Source organism: Rousettus aegyptiacus, unplaced genomic scaffold (assembly GCF_014176215.1).
Source record: "Rousettus aegyptiacus isolate mRouAeg1 unplaced genomic scaffold, mRouAeg1.p scaffold_m13_p_8, whole genome shotgun sequence".
Lineage (NCBI taxonomy): Eukaryota > Metazoa > Chordata > Mammalia > Chiroptera > Pteropodidae > Rousettus > Rousettus aegyptiacus.
Window position 1 is genome coordinate 75,758,282 of NW_023416311.1, and position 24,894 is coordinate 75,783,175.

General features: G+C 34.7%; 1 protein-coding gene and 1 long non-coding RNA gene across 3 annotated transcripts in view; one reads left to right on the forward strand and one right to left on the reverse strand.

Moving 5' to 3' along the window:
* LOC107499402 (regulator of G protein signaling 7 binding protein) overlaps positions 1-24,894 on the reverse strand; it is a 93,759-nt gene that overhangs the window by 42,069 nt on the left and 26,796 nt on the right. The window lies entirely within an intron of this gene.
* LOC107499403 overlaps positions 1-24,894 on the forward strand; it is a 109,665-nt gene that overhangs the window by 1,119 nt on the left and 83,652 nt on the right. The gene's annotated exons all lie outside the window — the stretch shown is intronic.

The following is a 24,894-nucleotide window of genomic DNA, read 5'->3' on the forward strand; positions in this document are numbered from 1 at the left end:
TAAACAGATTTAGACACTTTAAAAAAATCAATAGCCATTAGTTTCCTAACATGATGATATTTACAATGAAATAAGATTAAATATATTACAACTGAATGTAAAACATCTTTAATTTATCTAAAAGTTACTGCTTAAGACATTACTGGGGAGAGCTAGGAATCAGTGATGACTTTTGTGGCAATTTTGAGGAGACTTTTCTGGGAATTTCTCAGGGCATTTGAGGTTCGAAATGTTAATGGACTTCTTTTTCTTGATACTTGAATCTCATGCGTATCAATTAAGAAATAACTAACATTTACCTACAAGGCACTATTTCTTCAATTTCCAAAATAAATTATCTTTCTTACTCTGATTTGGCCTCTTCCTTCATCCTTCTATCCTTTTTGGCTTGAGAGTCTTTTGGCCTTTCCACTTTTCTCTCTGATTCTCTGTTTTTCTCTTTATGGTCTTCTGTTAGGAGTCATATGGGATTTGCAAACAGCTCATTAGGTCCTGGTCTACCAGGGGCTGTGATTCTCACAGCTAGCAGAGAGAGGCCTGCAGCCGATAGAGTCTGAGTCTTGGGTTCTTGAATATCCACTGGGATAACGGTCAGCACCACCATGGGTTATGTGGCAAGAACACAGCCCTTTCCCACTGACTATAGCTAGGATCAATCTATGTTTAAATATATATGTAGGTGTATATTTATATTACAGAAGCATATATCTGTTTCCACATTTTAATATGGAAAATTATTTTTGCATTTAAAATCAAGATTTTCAGCCTCTGATGCTACTATTTGTACCTGATACCAGTGATCTTTAAAGGCCAATTATCTTTCAATTATCATGTGATACACAGGAAAGAATTCAACTCATTTATTATCGTTATAGTCAAAGTCTGGGTCATTAATTGCAACATACAGCTCATTCCTGCTTTTGTCCACTGGGATTTTAGGGTTCACTGTATTGAACTGGTATTTAGCCCTTCGTTATTAATTATGTCATTAAGTTAGGTGATGCTGTATGTCTCTTTAGCTAAAGCTATAGGCTTCATCAACATTGCCAAAACAATGACAGTTTTAAAACAACCTGAGATAACTGGGCTGACCAAATCAAACACATTCAATTAACCCCAAAGAGAGTTTTTGATTAAAAAAAAAATTCCATCTCATTTAACTCTAATAGCACAAATGTTCATCAATACTTTAAAAGTTAATTATGACATGTCCGTTGTATAGTTGTAGAATGACTAACTGTCAAACACATTATGGTCGACAATGCCAACGGCCTCCTCTTACATGAGAGGCTGTTTATCTAGAGCAGTGACCCAAAGCGTGACAAAAGACCATGTGAGTCCAAAATGCAGCCTGTACAAGCCTGAAATTCTATTTTTAAGACTCATAACAGTATTTTGGGGAGGGCTTAAGAGTAGAGTAGAAAAATGGCATCTCTTTGCATATTAATAACAACAATAAAATACATAGAACTTTTACTATGCACCAGAGAGCTTCAGTGCTGCCAGTTCAGTTTTCTGGTTCATTCTTTAGTTTATAAGAAGGATTTAGAGAAGAGTCAGAACTTTTTTTTTAGCATTTTTCAGTTTACTTTTTCGGCTTCAGACTTCTACCCAACACTAGAGGTTCTTTAAATATTATATCTAATAGGATTCTGTAGTGTTTTTCTGCCTTTCTATTGCCATGCAATGATAATTTGTATTGTCTACAAAACCCAAAAGATGACACTTCATGTCAATATGGAAATATGCATTTCTAGACAGATGTAAGAGCTATTTTCTGCAAAAAGGCAAAAGCTTTATGCTTATAGAACAAACCAGTATCTATATACATGGAAAATATTACATCCTACCATGAGTTTTTTCACTAAACTATAAATTTCTCAAGGCTAGAAGATTTACCTTATTTATCTCTATAACCTGAAACACTTAACAGATTGTCTGGTACATAGTAGGTTCTCAACTGAACGATTCCCCAAAGTGGCTTTAAAATTTAGTGCCTACATGAAGTGAGAAGTTGGAAGGCTACGGTTACAGTGCTGGTTCTGCCATCGACTGCTCCATGTCACTATTAGAGATGGGTTTCTTAAGAGTTTCTTTTCCTGCAGTCCTTTTTTTTTTTTTCCTTTAAGTAAAACATATTAAGAGACATTTTATGCAGGTAAATAAAAAGAGGAAAGGATTACTTATACTAATACCAGAAGTATCCATCGTTAAGTTTTGATATATTTCGTTCCAGATTAATACTCCCAAGAGCATTATTTTTGTTTCCCAAACACTTAGCATAGTTTCTGGCTCATCAAAGGCTCTCAATCCATGCTTGTTGAAGTGAATCAAACTGAACGTTCAAGGCTAACCATGCTGGTGACTTCAGAGTGGTCAAGACAGTGAAAGGAAGCAACAGGAATCTGACTGCAGGAGGAGGGTCCCCTTTCCTGCAGTAGTTCACGTTTTCTTAAAGAAGGAAACAATATTAACATAGAGGCCACCTTTCAGCCTCTAGAATGAAGCATCAGTGGTCTGGAGTCAAACAGTTCTAGGTTTACTATATCTTGATTTCAAAACGTGTGGCCTTGGGCAAATTCCTTAACCTCTCAGTGCCTCAAATACCTACTTCATAGTATGAATGAAAAGATTTAAGTGAAATAATATATGAGAATTATAGGTCATAACAAGCACAAATGAATGGGGAAAGTGTTTCAGGGAGGCAATTCTGCACAATGCATCTAGATATCCTTATACCTTTGTTATAGGCTTTCTTCCTATTTAATTATTAGTTCAAATGATATATGTTGATTTTCTGCTATCACAATTTGGAAGAGAAAAGAAAGAAAGCATTACTTTTCCTGTTGTCTTTTTTAAGAGTTCATAGAAATGTCCATTATTCTCCTATGGTGTTTTTATTTGATGATAATATTGTAAAGACTCCTCTAAGACAAATTAATTTTTCTCAACAGTGATAGAGAACTTGCAGTCTCTTATTCTTTCCTTGAAGTGGTATCATTTTACTGCCATCAAGTTTTCAAGTAAATGGCTCCACTGTGGAGATCTACATATAATTTTTTTTCTTTCTTAATAAGGAGGTATAATGCACCATTAGGTGAAACAAAATGAAAAGACTGCACCTCCGCCAACAGTTACCTCAAGAACAAAAATAGCTCTTCCGAGCAGACAGACATATGGGCAGGAGGAGATAATGATTAGCAAATGTTTAGGTCAAGTCTCTTCAATAGAGGCATTACAGCATAAATTATGTAAGATTGCTAGCCCTTAGCTAGGGGGACAAAAAAGGTTAATAAGTTTACTGACAAAGGGGTAAAAACATGCTTTATTGTTTTTTGGCATTCAATTCAGCAGTAGCAAAAATGCAGCATATCTAATGTTTACTGAGAATTTGCTACGTGCCAGATACCACGCTAAGCACTTACATCTCATTTAATTCTCACAATGACTCTATGAAGTAGTTACTGTCCTCATCCTTAATTTACAGATGGAAGGAAATGAGGCTTGAGAGAGGTTATGGAACTTGCTCAAAGTCATAGAAATATAAGCAGAATGATAAGCCTTAAACCTATATTTATGTTTTTAATTGCTGCATAATATTACCAGAACTAAGTGCTCAGGAGCTGCAGCATATTTGTATGTCTGTTCATTCATCCCATGCACAGTTATTGAGAGTATACTTTATGCAAAATGCTGTGCTAGGAATGAAATAATATTTTTTTTCCTGCTTTTTCTTTGTTGAGGCCCTAAAGCATTATGGTTTACAAGTCAGCCCTACTCTTAGTTTCTGTTTTTCCATTTATAATAAGTGTACAATGATATTTTCTGCTTACCTCAGGGAAATAAATGCTTAACACAAAGGGAGCATACGTATATAATGCAGGAGGTGCACAAGACTAGTATAAACTGGGATATGTGGGAGAGTGGAGGAAATTGCCACCTAACTCCTCAGAGATCCCCCGATCACAGAGATGAGAATGGGAAGGAGCATGGCACGGATTGGGCATAGAACCTTCTTTTAGCTTTCTGACTTTTTTCCTTCATGCACAAAAATGAGTGTACTGAGGGGGAAGAGGGAAGGTGCCATTGGTGCTGTTTATGGCCATTATTATTTTGTCTTTTGCCCAAGAAGAGGCAAAAACATCCAGGATGCAGTGCAGGGACCTCCTTTTACCGGGAATGTGAGAGTTGCCTGAACAAACACTATAAATTATTTGCAAAGCATATTTGAAGTCAGCAGTGAGATAAATATATTAATGCAGATACGGTGAATGGCTCCATTGGATTTAGAGCATAAGAGTTCTTACATGTTATACTTAGACAAATAGGCTTGAAATTTTGTATATCATTCATTCCTATCAATAAAAAAATTAAACATGCACCCCTAATATATGACATTTGTTGATATGTTTTTTATACAATGATACTAACATATCGAGTATATTAAAAATGTACAAAAATAGAAATTAGAAAAGGAGACTATAAAATATAAAGTTATAATATTTTCTTTTAGATCATCTTGCACATCACTTTGAAGCTTACAGGCTTTCATTGGAGGTCCTTAAACTTTAATGTGCATTAGAATCACTGGAAAGGCATGTTAAACCACAGAACACTGGCATCTGTCTCTCGAGTTTCCAATTCACTGAGTCTGGGCGGGGGCCTGATCACTTGATTTCTAATAAGTTCCCAGCTGATCCGGGAACCACACTTTGAGAAGCAGTGGGTTAGCCTATTACAGCCATACCCCTTAGGGAAGGCTTCTAGCATCCAAAGAAAAGAAGCAATAATGTCAGCATGCCAGTGGTAGGGCTGACATTTAAAGTAGATGACCCTACGGAGTGCCCCCAATCATCACATAACCACAGAGCTAATTCCGTTAAGCAAAAAAGTAGCTCCAGTAAACATCCAAGTACATTTCATGCACATGGAGAGAAAAATGTTTTCAGATGACATTCAGGATACACATTAGAGAAATCTTAGCAAGTAGATCCAAACCCATACCTTAGCTCAAACTTAGCAGATGGCAGAGACCCTGGGAGGCTCCAAGACCACGGTGATATGGCATCCCACATGACAGGCACCCCTGAGAAGCCAAGCATTGCTTGGCAGATTCTTCTGAGAGGCCTCCTAGAGGGTGTGCATTCAAGTTGTAAATCCTATTTGGTTTGCACTCCAGGTTTTACTGGGCAAGATTTCATCCTAATTTTAAAAACGTCTTGTTTTAAAAGTTTTGCTTTGTTTTGGCCTTCTTTCATTTCCTGTCCTTGAACTCATATTGCAACACTCTTAATATGAACTGACATCTTATTGCAAATCAAAAGAAATACAGCAACACTTACTTTACAAATTAGTACATGTTAACACGCAGCCCCAAATGGTGAGATGGCTGGAAAGTGGCACTGTTCTGGGCAAGGGCAAGAATGATAAACTCGGAGGCTCTCTGCCTTCTGCTCCAAACAAATCATGTACAGGGGTACTTGTTGGGAAGCAAGCAGGAAAGGCAGAGAATGCACAAAGGCACGTTACGGCTCACACTACTAAAATTCCAGAGATCCATAGCAGAAACCCAGACGCCTACAGCTGAAGAAAACTGCTTGAAAGACTCGAGGCTGCAGCATCGCTGGGCCCTGCGGTCTCAGTGAAAAACTATAAAAACAGCTCCTGTCTGTTTTTGTTAAGGATTCTGGTTGTGCTCCCTGGACCTGCTGCAGAGAGTGCTTGTACTAGGGGTGGAAGTCATTCGTTCAGCAGAGTCTAACAGGGAAATTGGAAAAGGTGATCCAGGCAGGAAATGAAAAAAATAATAGAAAGAAGCCTGGCTGACAGACAGAGAGAAAGGACTGACGGGGGACAAATCTGCTTGAGTATGTCTGGGAACTTAACTACATTTCACAAGTGGAAGGTTATGCCTGGTGGCTGCTAACATTGCAGTGAAATGAAGAATACAGCCTGTTTTCTCCCAAGGATTTAGGTGAAAAGGAATTAATTTCTATTTAATTTTAACACTACATTTCTGTCTTATTTTTGTTTTAAACTGTGCAGTTCCATATTTTAAACAGTGTCATTTATTTTCCAAGTAGACTGCTTAGACTAGTGTGTGCTTAAGTTACATTTCCAAACATAAATGTGTGATGTCTCGAAAAGATATACATACAAAATCATTTCCATCTATGAATTGTGAAATGTAGTTTCTACTGCAATTTAAACATGTCTAAATCCTGAGATACAAATCCTAAAGTGTTTTTCTTCTCTCACCACTCTGTCTTTGCTTTTACACACACACACACACACACACACACACACGCACGCACACGCACACACAGAATTTTTTTAGGTCAAGCACACAGTGTTCTACCAGAAAGGAATAATGTCAAATAAAAATAATAGCAGGGATAAAGAAAAATAATCACTCAGTCTACATGGAGCCAGGAGGAATACTTAGAAAACAAAGAGTAAGACATGTAGGAAGTCTTAGGGTAATTTTCTCAAACATCAAGCAATATTATATTTGTTTGCTCTTTCAAAATGAGGAAATAGTATTATGACCATTAAAACCATTTTTAGATGAAAAGTAAATTACCCCTAAATCTCACATATCTCGATGCATCTAAGTTAACTTTTGTGGCAGATTTTCCAAATTTCAATCATCTGGATATTTACTAATACTCAATTAAAATCATTGTAAGCCGATTTTATCATTGTCTACCCGCTCCTTCAATCCCCTCCCCCGCCTCTCCCCCTTCCCTCCCTTCCTTCTCCTCCTTCTTCTCCTCCTCCTTCTTCTTCTCCTTAACTTACCATTCTATCATAAACATTTTCCCATTTTGAATAATTTCAACATGGTAATTTGGGAAAAAACAAATAGGAAACTCACAGAAAAGGAATTATGAAAGGCTAATAAATACAGGAAAAAATACTCCAACATTGTCAGTAATCAGGGAAATGCAAATTTAATCAGAGAGTGAGATATATCTTTTCATACCCATTAGATTAGAAAAATAAAAGTCTGGAAAATACCAACTGTTTAAAAGGAGCTAGAGCAATGTGCCAATGGGAGGGTCAATTGATACAACCATGGCAGAACACTTCGAAGCATCATGCACAATGGAAGTTGTGCACATTCAACTCTTTATCAATTCTTCTGTCTGTCCTCTAGAGTAGCGCTGGTCAACAGAACTTCCTGCAATGATGGAAATAGTCTTCCGTGCTGAGCATGTAGCTTTTGAGCACTTGAAATAGGCTAATGTGACCAAGGAACTGAATTTTTAATTTTAATTATGCAATGTAAATGTCTACACCTCTGACAATATATAAGTATGCCAGTTTTACCACGGAATTGCCAGGATTGGATGTAACCATTTTTTTTCGTTATGCTAATTTAGGATGTGTAAAATTCTACTTATTGCTTTACCAGATGATTTTCAACTATTAACAGAGCTGAATATTTTCCATCGTGTTTGCTTATTTCAGTCAGGTGTCCATATTCTTTGTCCATTTTCAGCAAAAGTCTTTGCTATAAATCCCAGACAATATTTTTTTAGCATTTTATTTTATTATTAGTTTTAAGTATACAGTACATTGGTTGGACATTTATATAGTTTATGAAATGATCCCCCCTAATTGCTCCTTCTCTCCTCTGGCTCTACACCTAGCTATTACATTACTGCTGGCTGCATTCCCTATGCCATGCTCCCCATCTCCATGACAATGTATCAACTACTGACTTGTACTTCTTTAACCTTTCACCCCATTCTCCCAGGCTCCCAACCCCACTACCCTTTGGCCATCACCAGATTGTCCTCCGTATTTGTGAGACTGTTTTTGATGAGTTTGTTCTTTTTGTTCCTTAGATTCCACATATAAATGAAATCATATGGTATTTATTTTTCTCTGTCTGACTTATTTCACTCAGCATGATAACTTCTAGGTCCATCCATGTTGTTGCAAATAGTAGGATTTCATTTTTTATGGCTAAGTAATATCCCATTGTATAGATGAACCACAACTTCTTTATCTGATCATCTGTTGATGGGCATTTAGGTTGCTTCCATGTCTTGGCTATTGTAAATAGTGCTGCCATGAACATAGGGGTGCACAGATCTTTACAAATTATTGTTTTAGTTTTCTTTGAATATATATCCAGAAGTGCAATTGTTGGGTCAAAAGGTAGATCAATTTTTAATTTTTTGACTGTTTTTGTCTCCAGACTATTTTCCGTAGTGGCTATACCAATTTGTAATCCCACCGACAATGTATGAGGGTTCCCTTTTCTCTACATACTCACCAACACTTGTTGTTTTTTGATTTATCGATGATAGCCAGGCAATATTTTTCTTTTTTTTTTTTCTGGCAATTGTTACTACCAACTTTATATACTCCTTAATTTCCCTCTAATTTGTATCTCCTAGAACTTCTATACAAATTTTCCCATTGTATTTTTCAATAAAAATTACATTTTTCTGCATTTTTACTTACAGTTTCTCATCCGAAGGTTAAAACAACTTTAGTTAAGATTAACAGGTACAAGTATATAAAAACTAAACCACTGTTCAAACAAGAGAAAAATGATAACACTGAATTGCATTGAGTAAAACAGAAAAACGTGTTTGTATAAAGTATGAAGAGCTCATTCGATCTGTAAGGAATAATCAACTAAGAGGCATAGGAAGGTTTATTATTCATTTACTGAGAGCCTGTTATCTGCTACACATTTTATTTCATTGTCATCTGAGCTCAATTTTTGTTGTAAAGAAACTTGCTTTCATTTTGATTGTAGTTTCTCTGTAGGTTATATCTTTTCTCTCTGGTTGCTTTTAAGATCGTCTTTTTTCCCTGGTATCCTGTGGTATCATTCTATTATATTTCCCTTTTTGAAACTCTTATTACAAGTATGTTAGATCTTCTCATTCTAGTGTTCATATCTTCCTAATCCCTCTTTTATATTTTTACTTTTCTCTGTTGCATCCTCAGCATTTTTCTCAGATCTATTCTCCAGTTTATTTTAGCTGTTTATATAATCTATCCATTAGGTTTTAATTTTAATGATTATATTTTTTAATTTCTAGAATTTCTCTGAGTTCTTCTCCAAGTATACTTGGTCTTTTTACATATTCTCTTTTTTTGTTGTTGTTGTTTTAAATTTTCCTTTTTTGTCTGTAATAATTTAAAATGCACTCTAAGTCATTATAGAGCTCTTGGAGACTTAAATCTTACTATTTATATTGTGCGTTCATGCTCACCTCTGGTAGTTTCTTTCCTTATGTGTTTTATGATTTAAGTATGAGATCTTATATCAGCAGAACTTCATCTGTAGATTCCTGAGAAGTATTGCTTTTGGACTGCAATGGCAGTATAAAGCATGGTTATAATTTCTTAGGAGGCTGAGTCAAGTGAACATCTTAGTTATCTCCTTGTGCTGGTGGTACATTTCCCCTGGTCTACCTTTCCACTAAGCATGCAACCCTTTGAGTGTCTTGGTTTTTATCAGAATCCCAACAGAAAACAAATGGATGATTCAAAGAGCATTTATTTACATGGGGATTGATTACTGTGGTATGGGTGGCAAATGGGAACCATAAAGAACTTGAGGCTGACCACATGGCACTGTCACCACTCCTAGACACTAAGTGATGAGAGGAGAGAGAGGCTGTTGAAACCTTAAAGGAGAAAGAGTTGTATAGTGCAAGCCTCCTTGGGTAGAACAGCGAGCAGTGGTTATCACACACAGCCAGTTCAAAGAGGCCCCATAGGGAGGGAAACAGGAGAATAAATACCTTGACCTCACTCTTCCCCATCCCTCTAAACTTTGGCCAGGGCTCCCTGTTGACTGAGCCCAGTTAGAAGCTAGAGGACAAGGGAGCCTGGTGACGTAGGGTGGAGAAGGGCAAAGAGCAGATCTGGAGGGACAAGGAACAAACATGGCTTTATGTGAGTATCCCATTTCTACATTTAAAAGTGTGTTTGTCCTATTTTATATAACTTACCAGTCTTGTATGTTTTAGAATTATCTAATCTAGTATATTTCCAGAAATAGGAGACACAAGACTCTGATGCAGATATTATTAACATTTTAAAGATGGAGAAACCGAGGCTGGGTTACTTTTTGAGAGGTAACAGAGCTATTAAGCCTGGGATTGGAACACTGACTCTAAGGTCCAGGCTCTTTCTATTGCGTTAAGCAATGAATACAGGCATGTTGTGGTGGCTGTTATTTTAAAAGGAAGAAAGGAGGGAAGGGAGGGAGGGAGGAAGAGAGGATGAAAAGGAGGAAGGAAGAAAAGGAAGGAGGGAGCGAGAAGAAAGAATTCTGTAACATTAACTCTAAAGCTCCCAAAAGCAAAGATATATAGGCTACAAATCAAGAATACCAGAGATTCATTAATGTAAGAACTATCCTTAAAGTATTCTAGATTGCAGGTATGAATTGATACTGACACTGAATCTCCCATGGAATCCATCAGTAAAGGAGGAAAAAGGTAAATCCTAATCATTTATTTCCCTGGGTGATACGAGACCAAGTAAAAATATCCTGATTTCAGATTATCTGAGCATTTATAACTATACCATGACCATATGACTTAAAAACAGAATCAAAAGCCTCCAAACAGAGAAAACGGTCAATGGACACCATAGAAGGAAAAGAAAAGCAACACAAAATTCTAGAAAACCCTCAATTTAAATTCAGACCCAGGTTATAGGAGTTGATACAGAGCACAGAGAAGAAATTCTGATTCCAGATTATGTTGAATCAGGTCTAATAGCTGCTTCACATGAAGAAAAAAATTAAAAATAAAGATATATCATTTATGTCGGGTCAATATAGTCTAAAATTGTTGCAAAGCAAAGGAAAATTCTGCTTTGTTGAGAAATTAGTGGAAAACAAAAACAAAGAAAAAGAAACCCCTAGAATGTAGTAACATAAATACTATTTGAAAGGCTAAATAATCAAGAAAATATCAGAAATAGCTAATACAGTCTTAAAAACTGGATAGATTTTAGAAAGCTATTTAGAAAATATCACTTACTTTGGAAGAAATAATCAGAATTGGTAGAAGAAAAAAAGTAAATAAATTAGAAAAATAAGATTATTCCTAGTGTGTATATTTTAAACTAGTATTTTGGGAACTGTTATTTAAATGGTAAACTTTGCTAGACTGTTTGCCTTAGATCACATTATCAACATTTCCTGATCATTAAAAGGCACATTGAGTATTAGAGATAATTCACTTTAGAATGTACCTTGAAAATGAGGAAAATGATTTCTGTAGATAAGGGATGAAAAGATGCTTTAATTTTTTCAAAATTATTTGACAAAGATACATATCCAGATTCCAATTAATAAGGAAGGATCAAATTTGTACTGTTTTGTGTACTGGTAAACTTAATATGAAGATGTCAGTTTAACAAATATATTTTTAAAAGAAACTATATGTGAACCAGATGATACCTAACTGGAATAGTGGAAAAACTGCCTTAAAATGTGAAAAGTATAAGATTTTAGATTAACTATAAAGGGTAGTAGGCTCATGTGTAATGGACTAATTAATTCAATATTAGTAACTGCTTAGCACATAACAAAAGGGAAGATACAATATTTCTACAAAATACAGTAAAAACATACTGTACTATGCTGACTTAAAAAAGATCAGAAGCTGCATGGAAAAATCCCTTTGGTCTCATTAGCCAAGCGTGCTGATCTGAAATACTTTTTCTGAATACTTGATGTTTAAAAATGAACTGAAGCACACTCTATGGTTCTGACATAGGCTGACTCTCATAAAACTCTTTAAGATACTGTATGTTTCTGGAGTGCGTAATCTTTATCTGTTTTAATACTGTCTTGACAGAGAGGGCACATTTTGAACAAGGGTGACCCATAAATGGAAAGCCCAATACAGAGACTAGGTGGTAATGACTGAGGTTTCAGTGAAATGAAATATCAGTTCAGTGAGCATTCAATTTGGGAAACTGCTGCTATAATTTTTTTCTGATTTAATGGCTTTAGAAAATACTATTTCATAGGTTTAGGCCACTTGGTTTTAATACGTTTAAAAGTGCATTTGTTTTGACTTGCAAATATAGTGGACAATTTAGTGACGAACTGGCGGGGGTGGGGGTGGGGCGGCGGTTGGGAGGCTGGAAGAATGGGGTGAAGGGTTAAAGAAGCACAAATTAGTAGTTGATACCTGGTCATGGGGATGGGGAGCATGGCAGAGGGAATGCAATTAGCAATAATATGATGTCTAGGTAGAGGGTCAGGGATGGAGCAATTGGGGGGATCATTTTATGAACTACATAGATGTCTAACCAATGTACTGTATACTTGAAACTAATTAAAATAAAATTTTTTAAAGTGCATTTGTTTTTACGAAATGAGGAATGTTCTATGTTACAGACTGAATGTTTGTGTGCTCTCAAAATTTGTATGTTGAAACCCTGTCCCCCAATGTGATGATGTTTGAAGATGGGGCCCCTGGGAGATTATTAAGGTTAGATGAGGTCCAGAGGACAAGGCCTTCGGATGAGATTAGTGTCTTTATGAGAAAAGTCACCCAAAAGCTTGTTTTCTCTCTCTCTCTTTCTCCCCACCTCTCTCAGTACACAGTGAGAAGGGAGATGTACGCAAGCCAGGAAAAAGGTCTTCGACAAAACCCAACCATACTGTTTGTTATCTTAATCCTGGACTTCCAGCCTCCAGAACTCTGAGAAGATAAATTTCTGTTGTTTCAGCATTCTTTCTACGGTACTTTGTTATGGAAGTCAAAGCAGACCAATGCATTCTATCAAAGAGGGAAGGCTATATTCTTCAAAAGCATCATAAAAAAAAAAAAATGAAACTTCTGTAGAACTATCCCAGATTAATGGGAGCTGAAAGTAATAACAACTAAATACAATACCTGCCCTAGAATGGGGCCTATACTGGAAAGGGGAAAAAATGCTATAAATGACAGTATTAGATCAACTGACAAATATGGAGTACAGACAGTAAATTAGATGATTGTTTTGGTGTACATTAATGATTTTGATAACTGTACTATGTTTATATAAGACAATATCTCTCTTTTTTTTTTTTAGGAACTATACACTAAAATATTTAGTTATAAAGGGCTATGATATATGCAATTTACCCTTGAATGATTCAGAAAAAAATCATATATTTAATGATACTTACAGATCAAATGATAAAGCAAATAGGATAAAATATTTACAACAAATGAATAAAATAATTATAATAGATATGCAGGTATTCTTAAAACTATATTTCTACAGTGTTTTTATAAGTCTGAAATTATTTCTAAAAAAATAAAATTACTTTGTTTTGAAATTCACTTAAAAAGCAATATTTAGGTTTTATTCAAGGTGGTATTCAGTAAACAGCATAACCATACTGGTTTCATGAGTCAGTCCCTAAAAATAACAAATCGGTCACAATTGGCTTTGTTAGCATGATAAATTTCAAAGATAACTGCGTAGGAAATAACTCCTGAGGGTCCATGGGAAACATCAGAGGCCCTGGTTCCCCTGCTCACTGCCATTCTCCTCTGTAATAGAAGGAGCCAGGTCATCACTATGACCTTCTCTTTGTTTACATATAAAAGTAGGAGATCAGACTTATTTTGAATGCCTTCATAGGGCTTTGTGGAGATAATGTATGGAGAAAGTACTTCATATTTCCCAACGTAGATTTAAATCAGAGAGAAATATAGCAGGAGCTACAATTAAGTCAGTTCTGAACACTTTGCTATGTGGCACAAGGAAGCACAAAACGAACTCTTCTCAAAAAAGAAGCTACCTAACAGATCACTCTCTTTAAGGCTGACATTTTTTCTATAATAAGAAATTAATAAATGTTCATCTTAGAATCTTCAGAAAATAGAATAAGGAAGATAAAAAAAAAAAGTCACCCATAATTCCACATAGTAATAATTTATTTTTATTGTATTTTTCAGATATTTTCCTAAGAGAATATATAGAACCCACAAGTTTGGAATAAATGAGATTATATAAATAGTATTTTTTAACTTGCTTTTAAAATAATGCTGCATTGTGAACACTTTTCCATGCTAGTATACCTACAAAATTCCATTTTAAGGAAAACTTATCCACAAATCCTTGGAAAACACATGATTATTATTACTATAATCATTATAATTGAAATTTCTGAATCAAAGGTGGGAATGTTTTTTACAGATTTATAGAGGTATAAATGACAAAATTATACATTTTAAGATATACAATGTGATGTTTTGATATATGTATACATTTGTAAAATGAATACTACAATCATAGAGTTACCATTTGTATGTGTGTGGTGGGAATACCTAAGACCTACGCTCATATTTCAAGTATACAATACAGTATTATTAACTATAGTAACTATGCCATTTACTGGATCTTCAGAATTTATTCATTCTGTGTAACTTAAAAACTTTGTGCCTTGATCAATTCCCCTCATTTTCCTTACTCCTCAGCCATTGGTAACTACCATTTTATTTTCCCTTATAAACTCAGATATTTTAGATTTCACTTATTATAAGTGAGATCATGCCATATTTGTCTTTCTGTATCTGGCTTATTTTACGTAGCATACTGTCGTCTGGGTTCATCCATGTTGTTGCAAATGGCAAGATTTTTTTTTTAAGACTGAATAACTTTCCATTGTATATATATCTACCTCATTTTCTTTATTCATTCATTCATCTGTAGACAGTTAGGTTGTTTTCATATCTTGGCTATTGTGAATAATGCTGCAATGAACATGGGAGTCCAGATGTCTCTTTGAAAAACCGATTTCATTTCTTTTGGACTATTTCCAGAAGTAGGATTGCTGGATCGTACGGTAGTTCTATTTTTAACTTTTTGAGAAACCTCCATACTATTCTCCATAACTGCTATCTTAATTTACATTTCCACCAATGTATAAGGGTTTCCTTTTTCCACTTCCTTGTCAACACTTCTTATCTTTTGTCTTTTTTATAAGAGCCATCTTACCAGGTGTGAGGTTATTTCTCATGTGGTTTTAATTTGCATTTCGTTGATAACTAATGGTGTTGAGGCATTTCTCAAAAGAAGACATACAAATGACCAATAGGCATATGAAAATTGAGATTATTTTTAAGGTTTTTGATCAATGTTGCTAAATAATCATCCAGCAAGTTTAAAGTATAATCGTGCATCAGGTTTAAATTAGTTAATGTCCTCTACCAGCCATTTCTGAGAATACGTAGATTTCATAACTTTTTTTAATCTTTGGCAATCTAATTTGCATTTCTTTGATTACCAGTCGGCTAGGAAAATTTGCCATATGTTTTCTGATCATTTTATTTCTTCTTTCATGATTTGAGATTTCATCTCTTTTGTTTATTCATGAAGCATTTGTCTTTTTTATTAATTTGTAAAAGTTTTAAAAGTAAGTTGTTAACTTCTTTCTGAAACATTTAGTAAAAATATTTTTCTTAATGTGTTTGTCCTTCAGTTACAAATAAACAAATAAATTAATTTATAGCTACCTTATATAATTAATACAGAAAACATTCCTAATAGTATCTTACATGTTTTCAAATGTTCTCAGTCCCTAAGTATCTTTTTTTTTTTTTAATTTTTTTTTTTAATTTTTAAGACCAGGGATCAATCAAGGCTTACACAAGGTTAAATCTTTTTCATCTCTTTTTCATCTAGAACAGTCCCTTGACTTTTTTCCCCCATGAAATGAACTTTTTTAAAGAGACCAAGTCAGTCATCCAATAAAATATTTTACATTCTGAATTGATCTGTTTCTATGTGGTGTTATTTTACTTGCATATAGAAATTTTAAATTTTTATATAGTCAAATGTGTCAAACATTTTATTTATTGTCACTGGCTTTGGTGTCATTTTTAGAAAGTTGAGAGTATTTTTAAGGTTTTTGATCAACTCAATTATATAAGCATGTATCCCTATTGCTTTCTAGTACTTTTGTCACTTCAGGTTTTACACTTAAATCTGTAACTCATCTTATTTTGGTAAAATGTGTGAACATGTTTCTAAGTAGATTTACAATGGCACTTGTGAGAATTAAATAAATTATTAGGCGATGGTGTTGACCACCAACTTTGCGTGTAATAGTAACATAAATATTTATTTAATGCAACAATATAGCATATAAATAATGTTATTTGAGTGTCATATTTATTTTCTTTGTCAAGTTTCAGATATTGCATTAAACAGAAACTGCGGTAAAGAGAGGGGAAGACTGTGAGTCAAATTATAAAATAACAAATATTCAATTTTATGCCAATATTTTCTTCTATTTTATTATTTCCCCCCCCCCCCCAAAACTCACTAGCATTCTTCAAAATACTGGAGTCTGTAATTCTTATCATAGTAAATGAGGATTTTAAACATAGTTCATTACAGTGATAATGAGAAGAGGAAATGGCCATTATCTCCAAACTCACTACTTATACAGAATATAAATTGGAACAGATGTAACAAGGAAGAATTTCCGTCATTATGTAAGCCACTTGATTATTACTAGGACATCGGTGGTAATATTTCCTACATCTTCATAATTATGAGTGAGATTCTTTCTGACAGGATTTTCCTGATCATTATGTTATAATTTAGCTAACTTTAAAGAAGAATTAAATAATCTCTTTCTTATGAAACATCTAAATTCTATTTACATGTTTTTAATATTAGATTTGGCTCACTGAAGGACAGTAGCCAATAATGGAAAATGCTTAAGGTAGAAAGCTTTGAAATTTTTATAAGTGTCAGCTGAGAAGCTGTGGCCTACATAATCTCAGAAGGCCTGACTTTCAAAATGTCTGCTCACCAGAAGGCTAAAATTAAAAAGAAAGACAATAGCAAGCTTTTGTGAGAAGAATTTCCATACATTGATATTGGGAGTGTAATTGGTAGTATCCCTTTAAAAAAACTGTGGCTATATTTTTTATTTACTCAAAGTAAATATACGCCTATCCTATGATCCAGCATCTTACTCCTAGGTATTAACCCAAAAGATATGAGAATTTATGTCCACCAAATAATCATATACAAGAATATTAATAGCATCTTTATTCATAAAAAGCCCCAAAGTGGAGACAACTCAAAGTCATTCAATAGGAAAATAGATAAATTGTAGTACATTAAAAAAAATTGCCACATGCGACACATGGATGAATCTCACAGATACACGGTATGAATTCATTGATATGAAGTTTAAGAAATGGCGAAACTAATTTATGGTGACAGATCAGAATAGTGGTTATTTACCTCTTGGGTTGACGTTGAGTGGGAAGAGCAATGCAAGGATTTTTTAGGGTACAGGAAATGTTCTACACCTTGATCTAGATGGTGTTTACACAAGTGTACACACATGTAGGGATTGAACGAACTGATTAAGATTAGTACACAAATTCACAGCTTTATTTACTGCCTCATATGAGAAAAAATTTCTGCTGTTGATACTTTTAACAGCATAAATATATTCAAGTTTCCCTGCTCTTAAAAAAAAAAACTGACCCTGAATCCCCTCCCATACTCACATCTCTATCTTTTTTTATAGACAAAGTTCTTTCAAAGATGTTTGCATTTGCTCTTTTTATTTCTAATTCCCAATCTTGCTTAAACCACCGTCCTCTTCCCTCCCCTACATAGTCCTTTCCAAGGTCCCTAATATTCTTGCTACCAATTCTAATGGACAATTTTTGGTTATTTTATGACCTCTCTGGAGCAGTCCACACTTGACTTCTCTCTTCTCCTTGAAAGTCTCTCTTCCTTGTTTCTGTGATGCTGCCTTTCTCGAGTTTACTCCTACCTCTTAGGGTGCTGCTTCTTGGTCTCCAATGCTGGCTCCTTTATTCTCTGTTCTTAATGTTAGGGTTCCTCAGGGTTCTGCCTGGCACTCTTCATCTCATATTACACACTCTCCCACCCATCTTATCCATTCCCGTTACTTCCATTAATACTTGTAACATTTACTTCCAGCCCACACCACTTTACTGAAGTCTTGATCCATTTATACAACAGCATATAATGCATTTCCACTTTGGTTTCCCACAGATACCCCAAATCAATATTATTAACTTGTCCCCAAATCTTTTCTTCTTGTATTCCTTATCTTAATAAACTGTACCCTCATTCACTCAGAGGACCAAGCCAGAATTTTATGGGTTATCCTTAATTTATTCCCCTTTCTTTCTTCAGTTGCAATCAACCCCTTTGATTCTAGCTTCTAATTATGCTCAGTTCCTTCTGCTTCTTTTCATTCTTACTACACTAACCAAGTTTATGTTAACATCACTGCCTACATAAATTACACCAATATCTTCCTAAGCTTTGACCCCTTCCAACTCATTCTTTGCAGTATGGCCAGTATTGCATTTTAAAAATGCAAACCAGTCATATTATTCCTTTGTTTAAAGCTCTTCATTGGCTCCCCATTGTCCTCAGGATAAAAGCCAACTGCTTAATATGGCTTACAATATGGCTTTAAATTGCCCCTACAGTCTAATCCCTCTATTCTGCTCATTCATTCCTACACTACAGCCTTATATTAAAACCACTTTCAGTTCTAAAATGTGCCATGATTTCTGTCATCCCAGAGCCTTTGCACGTGCTCTTACTCTGGTTGTCACACTTTCCTCAACCACTTAATCCTCTCCAATTTCTATTTGTTCTTAAAGTTTCATCTTAGATATCAACATTTCCTTTGGGAAATTCTCCCTTACATCCCTAACCAGCATTAATTGCTATTCCTGTAAGGTGCCAGTAAAGCCTATACCTAACCCTAGAGAACATGTATCATACTGAATTATCATGACCTATTCACTTCTCGTTGTCTCCCACTGCAGTGTGAGCTTGATGAAAGCAGGAATGTGTCTTTTCCACTCTTTGCCCTGATGCCTAATACAGTGCCTGACACATTTGCTCAGTATTTGTTAAGTGAAGAATAAACCAACTACTTCTAAAGTACTATATATTAAATATGATCAGTGTACTTATATGTATAATTGTGCTATTAACAGAAAGTAGTGAATCAGGGTTGTCAAAACATCTTTTTAATGACAATTCTGGAAAGGGAACCCTATGCAAAAGTTTTTTTAATGCTTAAAGTTTACTTATTATATGAAGATACCAAAGACTGTGTTTTGACCACAGAAACTGGAACTCAGGACCTAAGGTTAGTAATTGAAGACCGTGGCTTAGAGGCCTCTGCCCTTCCTCTCTTTTTCTGTCCTTTATAGAGAGGATAGAGCAGACACCCTTTGCTTCTGCACTATTCAGCTTCCATGATGTCTGACCACTGATTTCCCTGGGTAAACTCTTCTTGCTCACCTCCTACAGATCTGTTGTTTTCTTTCGTGACACTGCTTCTTTAGCCACATTGGTTGGTTAAAGAAGACACTGGATCTAAGGTGTATCATCATGGTACCCCCTTTTTGCCCCCAATTATATTAGTCTAGGATGGGAGGAAGTCTGTTCTTTATCTGGGCTTTTTTTTTTTTTTTTTTTCTTCATGTTTTTCTCCTGGTAGAGGGAGCTTTTCTTCGTGTGAAGGGATAAATTGTCACAAGATGGCAGACAGAGACTCCTCCTAGTGTTCAAATGCTGAATTCAGTTATTCCTGAAAGCCACCCAAAACCCTACCCTTCCCACATCTGGTTTCAGAACTTTCGTGGAGTTTTTGTGTCAATTAATTCTCTTTTTTGATCTAAGCCAGTTCTGCATTGGTTTCTGTTACTTGCAACTAAGAGAATCTTGTCTAATTTAGGGTGAAATGCTCTAATTCTGTTTCTGTCTTGGCTGACATTACCCTAAGAAGGCTCCCAAACACCCAACAATCTGGCTAATAATCAATACACAAACTAGCATAAACCTTGTGTATGGGTCCACAGATTGTTACTGCCATCTCATTTTCCTTATTCAAAGGGCAACTCTTGTGAAATACTTCTTGTCATTACCCTGTTTATGGCTCTAAAATGATGAGTATTTTCAGTGCTTTTTTTCTGATGTATGTTATCTCTCTTCAGTAGCCTACTACTTTTATATTAATGCTTCCGATGCAGAGTTAATAGGATGGAGAATCATTTGCTTAATTAAGAATTCCGAAGTTTTTTTTGAGTATCTCTTCACACTTAAGTAGACTTTCTATGTTTAAAACATGCGCTAATGAGTTATATATTTTCCTGCATATATCATGTGTACTTTAAGCGTTTTCCACTTACCCATTATGAAATACCAATTTTATATTTATAGAATGGGGATATACCTCCTGATTTGGATTTAAAAAAAAAAAACAGAAATATGACATTAATGAGACTGCTTCCACATGGAAGAAAATACCTGGAATGAGGTAGAAGAATTTTCCCCCAACATCCGCATCACAGAGTTGTGATGTGCAGGGCCAAAGGGGCTGATGCATGTATAAGAGACAAGCATCACGTGCTCAACATTTATTTATAATATTATTGCATTTATTCATTCTTGTGATGAAAATATAGTGCCATAAAATGCTGGTAAATTTTAGACATAGAGCTCAGATTATTTAATTCATGGGGCTGGAGGGGACATGGAAAACAGATACGAAAGAAATAATGTATGTTTCCTTTTATTGATAAATCAAGAGATGCCTGCATGGGAAGTAAAGAGTTAACAGCAGACCTGAGCCGGAGCTCCCTCCCTTCCTATTAGGGGAAGATGACTGACCTCAACCAGAGCTCCTTATACACATGCTAATGGTATTTACTAGCGGAAAGATACCAGAGAGTCCCTATCTAAAATAACACTTTTGGCAGCAAAGACCTGGTCTGTCTAGACTGTGTGTTGTAAATAAACCTGCAGTTTATGGATTTATGAGGCATGGCTGGCTAGAGATCGGAAAGCAGTCATGTAAGCATTTCCTATCCAACTCAAGGAGTATAAAACTGGAAACCCCAAAACCAAAATGATGTTTTTTCTTTTTAGAACAACGTGTTCACATAAATTCTTCAGAAATCAAAACATATCCCAATGCAGGAGAAAGGGACAGTTTGGGGAAGATGTATGTGATGGATGGACCCGGGCTCCTCGAAAAAGAGTGGCTTGTCTGTGTTGGGTTCTTGCCAGTATCCTCGTGTCACTAGTAAAGCTTGGTGTTGGATAAGATGTATGATGCTCACAAGTTTAGTTGACCTTTCAATTCTTTGGTTAACACACCATGTATATATAAGAAATAAGCTGATAAAAGTGGCATTTCAGAATAGAGAGAGAGGACAGATTATAAAAATAGTGCTGTGAAAACTGGTAAATATTTTGAAATAAATGGACTCCTTCTTTAGAGTATATACTACAACAAAAAATAAAAAGAAAGGAAAATCATTAGAAAAAACTAGAACAAAATAGAAAATGTACGAAAATATTTTGGCATTTGTCTTAGTGAAGCTCTTTCCAAGCAAAGCAAATGAAATGAACTAGTAGAGAAAGGATTCATAGACAAAGAACAGATTGAAGAAATGTATTTGTACCACATTTGACAAGGGCGAATTTAGTATATAGTAGTTTAAAAAATAACTGAAAAAAATCAATAACACTATAGGAAAAAGGCAAAGGTGATAAAAAGTAATTGATGAATGCAAAAATATTGACTTATGTCAATGAACGTACGTACAACTACATTACTAATCAAGAAGACTCAAAATACATGAAAAAAAAAAGAGACTATTTTTTATTTACTACACTGGCCACTCTTAAGAATAATATTAATGCCATGTGATGATGACAAGGATTCTGGGACACAGTTGCTCTCCTATACACTGCTGGTGGGAGGTAGAGTAGCAGCCATGGCGACAAGAACTTGCTGTAAGGAGTGCAATGAACTCACTGCCTCTAGCTGCTGCACCTGTGGGATCCACCCCAGTGTCCATGCCAGTGCTGCATTTTCCAGAGCTCCCAGCCAATGACCGAAGTGGGCCACTTCCGTCCAGTGCAGGACTCCTCTGGCAGCTCATCTGTGCTCAGGGGGGCTCCTCATTGGCTTGGCAGAGGCTTTTGCAGTGCTGCGCTGCAATGTGAAGCTCTGTTTACCCATTCCGTCTTTCCTCCCCTCTTCTTTTACAGCTGTCAGTCCTGCTGAATGCTCTCCCTTCTTACTCCTGCTCCTTCTCCCCTTACTCCTTCAGAGATGTTTCCCCCAATAAAAACTTTGCATTTTTAATCTCATCTTATTGCCTGTTTCCTAGACTTCCCAAACTGAAGAAAACCAATTAATATAATCTCTTCGGAAGTCAATATAGTAATACTCTTTGACCCATATTTCACTTCTAGAAATTGATACTAAGGAAATAAACAGATATATTTGTAAAATTTTATGTAGGATTATTTGACCATGTTATTTATAATAAATATAAAAAATAAATATGGAAAACATGAAAATAAACTCATGATAAAGAATTAGATACATTATTATACCCTATAAAATAAAATAGTATACATGGTCTCAAATTTTAAAGATATAGGAAGTTAATTATACTTTTAAATAAAAAAGATTCAAGTGGTACATATGATCTTGTTAAAATATATAGTGAGACAAAAGAACAAAGTATATAATCAAGGATATAATTCTAATTTTCTTCTCTCTGCTTTTTCCAATAATTTCTAAATTTTCTATTATAAATACATTATCTTATGGTAAAGCTACATACTATTTAACTTATACCTATATACATATTTATTGAAAAGTAAGGAAATATCAAAACATAGTTAGTGGTTATCCTTTAGGTCATGATATTATGAGTAATATTCTTTACTCTCCTGAATTTTTAAAATTTTCTAAAACTAAAAGTTATGTTTATTAAAATTAAATTGTACTAAGTTTCGGAAACAATGTAAAGAAATTTAAAATGGTGCTTGAACAATTGGATATTTGTATTCAAAAATATGAACTCAATCTATCATGCTTTATTAAAAATTAGATCACAGATTCAAATATAAAACAAAAAAGTATAAAACTTTTAAAAGAAAATGGGAGAAAATCCTCGTCTTGGGTTAGACAAAGAGGCTTAAATAAGATACCAAAAGCATAATTTATAAAAGATAATTAACAAATTGGCGTTCATCAAAAAATTTTTTTCATTGTTCTGTGAAAGAGACTATTAAAAAATTAAAAATACAAATTTCAGACTGAAAAAATACTTGCAAATCATATATTTGACAAAGGACTTATATTCAGAACATATAAAGAACTCTCAAAATTCAACAGTAAGAAAATAAACAACCCAATAAAAAAATAAGCAAAAGATTTAAGTAGACACTTTACCAAAGAAGATATATAGATGACAAAAAAAGCACATTAAAAAGTGCTCAACATCATTAGTCATTAGGAAAATTTAAATTAAAAATACATTCTAAATCCTTTCGAAGGAAAGGAGAATGTTTTGCATATTATTTGTTGTGTGTGTGCATGTGGCGGTTTTAAGTTATTCGTTTTTAAAATCAGTACTTTTTAATGGAAACAACTTGACCAAAAATCTGTCCCAGAATTTTGAGACCTATTAAAACAAAGTTTTAAAATAATAATAATAATAATAATAATAAACCCACATAAATAAAAATTTATGTTCACACAAAATCCTGTATGTAGATGGCTTGCAGCAGTTTTATTCATAATCACCAAAACTCGAAACAAAACAAATGTCCTTTGGTATGTGGATAAACAAACTGTATGGTGGAATATCATACAATGTAATGCTACTACACAATAAAAAGGAATGATCATTCAACAACATGAGTCAATCTAAAGTAGAATCTCAGATGAGTGAAAGAAGTGAAAGAATCCAGATTTAAAAGGCTATGTGCTTTATGACTCCATTTATATGGCATTTTGACAAAGGCAAAATTAGAAGGATAAAGAACAGATCTGCGTGTACCAGGAGCTGGGGATGGGGGCGAGGATATGACTACAGAGGGGCAGCATGAGAGCATATTTGGGAGGTGACGGGATTCTTCTTTATCTTAATGTTGGTGGCGCATATACAACTTTATGCACTTGTCAAAACTCATAGACATAACAAGAAATTGGATTTACTTACTATATGTAAGTTAAATACATTTTTAAAAGGTCAAAAAGTAAAAATTAAGTAGGGAGACTAAAAGGGAAAAATTTGGAAAATGTCGATTGTTGAGACTGAGAGAATTAAGTTTTATAGATGTGTTCAAAACTTTGCTATATTAATTAAAATTAGCTATATGTAGTTTAGTTGGTATGGAATAAATAATGCATATTTATTAGGTTTATCAACTTTCAAAATTCATAAATCCACAAGAAAACAGGTTGAAACAGAGGAGGAAAAGAAGCTTTATATTTAAATGGTTGAGGCAGTTATATCTAAGACCGATTTCTCTCTTCTTCCTTTCCTCTCTTTCTCACTCTTCCTGTGTGGCTGCCTTCAAGCTTTTAACACTAAGTTAAGTTTATCATGTGGTTCTTCATGTTCCAGGCTTTGAATGCAGTACCAGAAAGCTTAGATGGCAGTTTGACAGAGATATTCTTCATATGATCATCTCTTTTATGGATCTTTGATAAAAGTCAAACGTCTAACACTAAAATCATTTTCTGTGAAGGAATTACCATCAAAATCTAGGGGAAAGTGATCTGTGATGTAGCCTTCTGGGGATCTGACGATCCAGGAATAGAACTTAAACTCACAGCTAATATATTCCTAGGATATCTCTCTTGAAAATAAATGATTTTAACTACACTTCCAGTGAGAAGTAAAACTCAGAGACTCCAAAATGCACATCCCTAGAAGGTACAGTAGAAACTCTCTTACCCATTGTCACCGACTGGCAATTGGGTAGTTAATAAGTCAGCTACAATTCTATCTTATGCTGTTACTTGAAGATAGATAATAATTATACACTCATCCATCA